Below are 9,344 nucleotides of genomic sequence, written 5' to 3' on the forward strand. Positions count from 1 at the left end.
AATAGAAGTAAATTTTAAAATAAAAAATTATTTCAAGAGTAATAAAATATATATCTTTTATTATATTAACAAAAAAAGTAGCAGATAAAAATATTAAACAATGTGATATGCTAATAAAAATTTCTATTAACAATGTAATAATACTAAATATTGGTTAATATAATAAAAAAAATACAGAACGAAAAAGTTGTTTGATACCTATATAAGTCCCTCTAATTTAATAGAGAGTTTATTCATTAAAATTCAGATAATATTATTAAGAATAACAGAATAAAATTTAAAATAAAAATTATTTCAAGATTAATAAAATATATATATCTTCTCTTATATTACAAAAAAGAAAGTGAGCAGACAAAAATATTAAGTAATATGCTAATAAATTTTTTATTAACAATATAATAATACTAAACATTGGATAATATATTTAAAAAAATATAGAACAAAAAAGTTATCAAATGATTATATAAGTCCCTTTAATTTAATAGAAATTTTATTATCGAATGTATCATATTGACAAATAAAATGATAATTGAAATTTATTAAAGTAATACAATCTAATTTGTTCGAACAAGCCAATCACATTTAATTTAGTTAATATTTTTTAATATTGATCGTGCATCACGCGAGTACGAGTACGAGTACTAGTACTAGTATAATAATATAAAGAAAGGAAAGAGATACACAATAATATGCGGTGAGTTAAAAATAGAAATCATTGACGTGTGTATTGACGGAGCTTCTGCCGTCCACGGCCCATTGGCCCACATCAGTGCGGTCATTCCACAAAGTTCCAGTGCAACCTGTTATAACCAGACGTCACACATTATTTCTCACACACGTCATTTTCACATTGAAAGGAGCAACCAAACTCGAGAAGGTTCATTCGATTCCTTCTCTCCATTTTTATCCCTCCGTTTCTTATTCTCTATTCTGATCTTTCTCTCTATTTTTATGGCTTTGTATCTATTTTATAGGCATTATTTCACACGCGCCATTTTCAACCGAAAGCAGCAACCAAAATCACTCGAGAAGGTTCATTCCATTTGCTTCTCTCTATTCTTATTGCTTTGTTTCTTATTCTCTATTCTGATATGTATTTCATTGTATGCCTGTGTATATTCCTTCTCCCCATTCTAATCACTTTATTTTTTCGCTTCTATTTTCTTTATGTTTTTCATTCTTTGCTTCTGTATATTCATATTCTCTGTTCTTATTGCTTTGTTTCTTATTTTTTCTATTATTGAAAGAATAAAAAAGAGCTGATGTAGATTAATTTTCACTGTCTCTTTACATTCACTACCATGGCTTGTATATACATCTACCTCCTATACATATACAAAGTGTATGTATAATATTCCTAGACAAGGTATATTGTTTACTATGTGATCCCATACTCACTTTAGTGTATTTGCACTAATACAAATGTGAGCATATGCTCACTCATGTGCTTGGCACTTAACAAATGAAGGGCCCAGATGAGTCAGAGACTCTTTTAATCTAACGGTCAAGGTTAGATTGCAGGAGTCTGTGTGGATGCTTCTTTTGTTTCAACATCAGCATCTGCTTCGATGCTTCTTCTTCTTCTGGGAGCTTCATCCGCAGCATCTGCTGCGATGCTTCTTCTTCTTCTTCTTGGACAACAGCTTCTTCTGTTTCAACATCCCCCCTCAAGGTGGAGGGGAGAGAATGGACCCCCAGCTTGGATAAAATGCTCCGATGAGAACCCCCAGATAAGGGTTTGGTAAATAGATCGGCGAGCTGAGATTCGGACGGAACAAAAGAGAGAGATATCAAACCGGACAGAAATTGTTGACGAACGAAGTGACAATCCAACTCCACATGTTTGGTTCATTCATGAAAAACTGGGTTACGAGCTATGTGGATGGCGGCTTGGCTATCCGAGTGAACAGGCACTGGCAAAGTGGGTGAAGCTGATAGATCTGCAAGCAATCGGACTAACCAAGTGATTTCTGCGGTCACCCTTCGCATAGATCTGTATTCCGCCTCTGCGGAGGACATAGAGACGGAGATTTGTTTCTTCGATTTCCAAGAGATTGGAGCTCCACCAAGGGTGATGAAGAAGCCACTAACAGATCGGCGAGAATCTCTACAAGCCGCCCAGTTTGCATCACAAAAGGCGAGTAGATCAAAAGATGGATGTGCATTAAGAAAAATCCCTTGAGAAGGGTCGGTGCGCAAATAGCGAAGAACACGCAAAGCTGCAGAATAGTGGGACATGCAAGGACGTTGCATATACTGGCTCAAACAAAGGACAGCGAAAGAGAGGTCCGACCTAGTATTTGTTAAGTAGTTGAGCTTTCCAACAAGATGGCGATAGATGATAGGATCAGGCATAGGCTCTCCCATATCAGCTTGCAATTTAGAGTAAGGGTCGAGAGGTAAAGATACAGCAGGACCTGTGCAGTCAAATTCAGCCAAAAGTTCCAAGGTAAATTGCCTTTGCCCTACTATAAAACCATGCTTTTCTCTGAGAATTTCCATACCCAAGAAATGATGAATGTGCCCAAGATGTTTTACTTTGAATTCTGAGTGTAGAAAATCTGCAAGTTGTGCGATTTCTGTGGTGTCATTACCTGTGAGGAGTATATCGTCCACATATACAACTAATATGGAAATTAAATCACCTGATCGCTTAAAGAACAGTGAATAGTCATTTAAAGAGCTGGAGTAACCTTTGTAATTCAGAGCCCCAGCTAACCTAGCATACCATTGCCTCGACGCTTGCTTTAAACCATAGAGTGATTTCCTTAGTCGACAAACAAGATTAGGTTGAGAAGGAGTCAAGCATGCTGGGAATTTCATATAGACCTCTTCTTGCAAATCCCCATGCAAGAAAGCATTATTAACATCGAGTTGTGACACATTCCACCCCTTCTTGATAGCCACAGCCAAAAGACACCTGATAGTAGTCATCTTTACCACAGGTGAAAAGGTTTCTGAATAATTTATCCCTTCCCTCTGAATGTCCCCCCTCACCACCAACCTAGCCTTTAGCCTTTCAATTGTACCATCTGAGTTACGCTTAACCTTGTACACCCATTTACAAGGTAAAGCTTTCTTCCCTGGTGGTAAGGATACAACATCCCAAGTGTTATTTATCTCAAGTGTTGAAATTTCAGCATCCATAGCCCTTTTCCAACCTGGATGGGTAGAGGCTTGTAAATAACTGCTAGGTTCTGATGTGGTAGAAATAGATTTAAGGAGATGCTGGTTGTTTATAGAAAGAGCATGGAAGTAAAAGACATTTGGCTTGAGAGGTTTGGATAGACAGGAACTAAGGTCGGATAGATAGATGCTATTGCAAATATAATCATTTAAGTAGGCTGGTTTCTGAGTTACCCTGTCAGACTTTCTGACTGATGGAGGTGGAATTGGAATAGGTGTGCTGATTGATGAAGGAGAAAATGTTCTGGACAGAATGGGTGAGTGAGGAGAACATGGAGTAGAAGCAGAATCTGAAGGGGTCAGGTTGATGTTGGTTGAAGTAGAGGGACCAGGACATGTAGCAGAACTGCTAGGTGAGGAGTGGGTAGAGGAGTGGTTAGGTATCCCAGAAGAGTGTTCTGTTGAGTTTTGGGGTAAGGTATCTGGTGGGATTGTGTCTTGAGGAAAGAAAGGGAAATCAGATGTGAGAGGTGAGTGTGAAAAAGGGAATTGATCTTCATGAAACCTAACATCTCTAAATATAAACACCTTCTTAGTGACAAGGTCCAGAACCTTGTGACCTTTCTGATGTTGTGCATATCCCAGGAACACACAACCTTTTTCCCTAGGCTCAAACTTCCCTCTGTTGTTAGACAAAGTTGAGACATAGCACAAACAACCAAAGCTCTTGAGAGATTCATAGCTAGGTTGTGTACCAAGCAATACCTCATAGGGTGTTAATCCATTTAGAACCTTAGAGGGGATTCTATTGATCAGATATGTAGCTGTCAACACACATTCTCCCCAGTATTGGAGAGGCACCTTAGAGTGAAATAAAAGTGCCCTTGCTACTTCCAAAAGATGTCTATGCTTCCTCTCAACTACTCCATTCTGTTGAGGGGTAGAAACACAAGAGGTTTCATGTATAATCCCTTCTGATTCAAGAAAACTTGCTTCTAGTGAACCTTTTCCTAGTTCCATGGCATTATCAGACCTGATCTTCTTAATTTTCAAGTTAAACTGTCTCTCTGTCATGCACATAAATGATTTCAAGACTGAAAAAGCATTCCCCTTAGAACTTAAGAGAAAAGTCCAGGTGGCCCTACTATAGTCATCCACAATAGTCAAGAAATACCTATAACCATTATAAGTCACAGTCTTGAATGGCCCCCATGTGTCAATATGAATCAAATCAAAAATAGCAGAACTCTTAATATGACTCAAGGGGAAAGGCAGTCTGGTTTGCCTAGCTTGAGGGCAGATGTGACACACACAATCAAACTTAGAGGGAAATTTAATAAAATGCAGATTTCTCATTACTGAAAAGGGCAAATGCCCTAGCCTAACATGCCATTGCCTTACAGTAGCAGTAGCAATAGCAGGTAAAGGTACTGAAAAGGAAACAGGGGTAGAAATGACACTGGAATTTCTTCCTTTTGGAATGGAAACTACATTTTTTCTAAGAAGAGAGACAGACTCTTTACTAGCTGGCTGAAAAAGGTACAATCCATCTCTAACTTCACCAAAAGCTTGTCTCTTCCCCACTAAAGGGACCTGCAACATACACCCATTAGAAGTTAGATTCAAAGAACAACTGAATTGAAGACATAACTTATGAACAGATAATAAGTTATACTTGAAAGAAGGTACATGAAGCACTCTATGAAGAACCATATCAGGCTGAATAGACACACTTCCTATATGTGTAACACATAACTGGAATGAATTAGGTAAGCTAATGTGCAAAGGTGCAGGAAGAGGAGTAAGAGATAGGAAAGAGCTAGCATCAAAACACATATGTTCAGAGGCCCCTGAGTCAATTATCCATGTTTTAGTGTTGAAAACAGCAAGACAAGTTCCTGTGTGTTGGAGTATGGTACCAGCTACAGCATTAGCATTGATTTCTGATGTTGTTGCTGCTGCACTTTCAATCTGGACTTGCTTGATTATGTTTACTAATTCTGACACTTGCTCCTTACTGAAAAACTGGTTCTGACTGCTGATGTTTCCTTCACTACTTGTTTCCTGTGTTGTCACCACTGCATTTCCCTTTATAGTAGGCTGATTTGTTGATTTTGTGAATTGAAAATCATCTGGGAATCCTATTAGTCTGTAGCAATCTTCCCTTACATGCCTTGTTCTCATACAATGACCACAACTCACATTAGGATTGTATTTCGCCTTCCTTTTGAACTTTTGTTGCATGTTCTGAAAGTTCCCCTGTTTCTGAGGAGTTCCCCATGATTTCTGAATATTGTTTCTTTGATTAAACTTCCCTTGAGCTCCTACCATAAAAGATGCACCATCTGTTGGATATTGTGGGCTAACAAACATTTCCCTCTGACTTTCATCTTGCAGGAGGATGGAATAGGCATGATCCATACTTGGAAGAGGGCTTATCATGAGAATATTGCCTCTTGCAGGTGCATACACATCATTCAGTCCCATTAGAAATTGGATGACTCTCTGATCCTCCAGGAACTTGGCTACTTTCTTCTTCCCTTCACACACACAGGTACAAGTGCACCTTAAATGTGAGTTCAGGGAATCTAACTCATCCCATAATTTTTTCAGAGTTGTGAAGTATGCTGCAATATTGCTATTTCCCTGAACTGTCTTAGCAACTTCCTTTTGTAGGTGATAGAGTTTGGCTCCATTGGATTGTCCAAACCTATGCTCAAGACTACTCCAAAGTTCTTTTGCAGATTTGGAATAGATTACACTGTCTCCTATCTCTTTAGTTAGAGAATTTAAAAGCCATGAGGTTACCATGTCATTGCACCTACTCCATTGTGCATGATCCTTTGAATCCAAGGCAGGTTCATCACAAATCCCATTGATGAATGCCAGCTTGTTTTTGGCTGATAATGCAATGAGTATTGACCTTCTCCATCCTGGGAATCCTCTTCCATCAAAAGGTGAGGTCACAAGAGTCATCCCGGGAGCATCTGAAGAGTGAAGAAAATAGGGATGGTTGGTGTCATGACTGACTGCTTGACTGGTTGATGTTACTGAAGAATCTGTTCCAGTCATGGTGATAGAGCAAGTTGAGTTCAAGGAGGAAAATTAGAAGATGAAGTTGAAGGATAGAGCAGAGGTCTGCTCTGATACCATGAAAGAATAAAAAAGAGCTGATGTAGATTAATTTTCACTGTCTCTTTACATTCACTACCATGGCTTGTATATACATCTACCTCCTATACATATACAAAGTGTATGTATAATATTCCTAGACAAGGTATATTGTTTACTATGTGATCCCATACTCACTTTAGTGTATTTGCACTAATACAAATGTGAGCATGTGCTCACTCATGTGCTTGGCACTTAACAAATGAAGGGCCCAGATGAGTCAGAGACTCTTTTAATCTAACGGTCAAGGTTAGATTGCAGGAGTCTGTGTGGATGCTTCTTTTGTTTCAACATCAGCATCTGCTTCGATGCTTCTTCTTCTTCTGGGAGCTGGGAGCTTCATCCGCAGCATCTGCTACGATGCTTCTTCTTCTTCTTCTTGGACAACAGCTTCTTCTGTTTCAACAATTATGGTCTATTTTTCAGTCTGTCTCTCTGTATATCTTAATTGTCACCGTTTAGGACTACTTATTTCCTTTAGAAATCTGTACTTGAAAATTGTAATACACAGCATTTAGTAGTGTAATACTAAAATCATTTATTTTATTGTGTTTAGATGAAATCATTGAGGCAATTGGCATCCATGTCCAATAAAGTAAAAAAAAACTGCTTAGTAAGTACCACAAAGCTCTAAATGAACAAGGGATGTTAGCCCTCAAATTAACCGAATTTAGTTATCACATAGTCACTACGGTCCAAGATGTGAAGATTTTGGGGGGAGTTGCAAATATGGAGCCAAGACTCATCAAAACTGTACTCATCGTTTAGGAAAATGAAAGAGTGAAAAAGCACGCTCTTATGAAAGGATTTTGCATTTTGGGTGATGAGGGGTTTCTTCCAGCTATTTGTGTTGTGTTAAGTATAATGTAATATAGTAGCAAGTAATTTATTTGTGATTAGAAAGTCTGGTATTAGTGTGTACTTAGTAGTCGATATTAGTATTGTTACTTCTTTATATTAAAGAGAACACAAAACTTCTCCAACGCAGGAATTTTTCTCTCTGATTAATTCTCTCTATATGAAAAACACACAAATTAGGGAATTTAATTGGTGAAAGATTAACTTTATTTCTTAGTGATTCAAAGTAGATTTGGGAGCAATTTTCTTGGTAGCAATTACAGAGATTTTCGCTGCGCATAACAAGGTACATACAATTTATTTTTCTTTCTCGGTAATTTAGATAAGCAATGGTATCAGAGGCGAGTTGAGTGTTCTTTGAATGCACAGTTGAAATAGAATGTGTGTTATTCTAATTACACTGGTTGAATAGACACTCTCGTGAAAAGTTATTTTCTTTGATAATTGTAGAATTTCTTTTTATGGCGTGAAAGCCAATCTGAAATTGAAATAATTTTTTTTAAAAAAACTGATGAATGACCATTTTAATTCCTTTAACTACAAGCAATGACTTGAGATGTATAGAAAGATTTTTTTTAATGAATATATCTAATTTTTGTTATTGCAAAAGAAATTTTGTTTTTGAGTCTTGTATGCGGTATTGCCTAAGAGAAAAAGGAAAAAGATTACTCTTTGGCATCTTTTTCCAATTGCGGCAGCCTGTTGTCATAGAGACCTTGAGACAGAGCAATTCAAAGTTTTTTTTATGCTCTCTGTAATTTAGGTTTTACCAAAGTTAAATGCAGCGTCCATTTTCAATTATTATAACGTCTTTGAGATAGACATTGGACAAATATTTCATAAACTCCTTAGAGAAATTGACTTATATTAACCTTCGTTGGATCCAGATATTTATTTCTTTGACGGCATTACTTAATTACTAGATATATGTAATTAAAAGAAACTAAGACCAGTCTATTATTTGACAATAATTTTTTTAATAGTGTTTGGAGTGGGGTTATTAAATACCTACAGAGAATATAATCTATCTTCAAAAGCTTATAAACAAAGGTTCGTTGCTGGAGTTTATGTATTTATGTATAAAAGTTTTGTCATTTTGTGGAATTGTAAAACACTTTTATTCGTAGCTGTATATTAAATTGGAACTATCTATTTGTTTGTGACTTTGGTCATGAGATTGCCTCTATATTTATTGCAAATTTTGAAGTTAAGACTGTAAGGCTCTAATGCTTCGTCAGAAAAGTTACATCCGTGTATTGTATTTTTTCGCAAAGAATCAGTGTTCAATCAACACGTTGTAACTTAAGAAAAGAAACTATTCAATCAACACATTGTAACTTAAGAAAAGAAACTAAGTTAAGTCAATATTACCCTTGAATATAATTATTTTGGCCATAATTCTTTATATTGATAAACTTTTACGAGTTATTATGACATATGTTGTCATTGAATGGTTGTTGTAATTTTTATTATTTTCTTGGCCATATTTCAGATATGGATGAACAGGGATAAGCTCGAATTACTCCAAGTGGGAGTTCTCGAAGTCGGAGAAGGGGATAACGTAGAAGGATGCATCGTCGAAGGACTTATTTCTATAATGATTCAGACTCGGAGCCTAAAGTCATCAGGAATGTCCCGAGAGTGTTGCAAAATAAATTAAGGAATCGAAGCGCTGAACGAAGGGAAGGAGAAAAGAAATTTAGGGAGTTTGAGGAATTTAAAATGTGCCTGGATGCTTCTTTTTAGTTAAAAATAGCTGAATTGTCTAATTACATGAAGATTACTAATTAGGATGCGTTAGCTATTTTAGCATAGTCACTTCGAGAGCCTTGGGGTGAAGTTTTAACTGATATTTTTCATGATATTTGGCTTAATGCGCCTTTTTACGTATATGTGCAAGACATAGTATTTAGTTGGTATATGTATGTCATAGCAAACATGTAAATTATTATTATGTGTTTTACTTTAATGAAATTTGAATTTTTGTTGTTTGTCTCACCAATTATATGTATTATCTATTATTTTACTTTATAATGAACTGAGACTTAAAATGAAGCACACACTAAGAAATAATTTTAATATTAATTAAAATATAAAAATTTAGATGATGAATAAAAACGTAGTGACCTTTCGATTTTACACTAAATATAGAATTAATATTATAATTAATTTGCTTGAGTGTGTAATCA

General features: G+C 36.2%; 1 long non-coding RNA gene across 3 annotated transcripts; it reads left to right on the forward strand.

The window, feature by feature from the left end:
- The first annotated feature begins 717 nt into the window (after positions 1-717).
- LOC142176640 (uncharacterized) lies at positions 718-9,142 on the forward strand. Of its 3 annotated transcripts, XR_012705339.1 has the most exons (5): positions 718-877; positions 975-1,032; positions 5,524-5,699; positions 5,803-7,441; positions 8,648-9,142. It is a non-coding gene; the product is annotated as an uncharacterized LOC142176640 (long non-coding RNA). The 3 variants fall into 3 exon arrangements; XR_012705337.1 differs by lacking the exon at positions 8,648-9,142 and having other exon boundaries at positions 749-877; positions 5,524-5,680; positions 5,803-6,442; XR_012705338.1 differs by lacking the exon at positions 718-877 and having other exon boundaries at positions 884-1,032.
- The last annotated feature ends 202 nt before the right edge of the window (positions 9,143-9,344 follow it).

Source organism: Nicotiana tabacum, chromosome 22 (assembly GCF_000715075.1).
Source record: "Nicotiana tabacum cultivar K326 chromosome 22, ASM71507v2, whole genome shotgun sequence".
Taxonomy (NCBI): Eukaryota; Viridiplantae; Streptophyta; class Magnoliopsida; order Solanales; family Solanaceae; genus Nicotiana; species Nicotiana tabacum.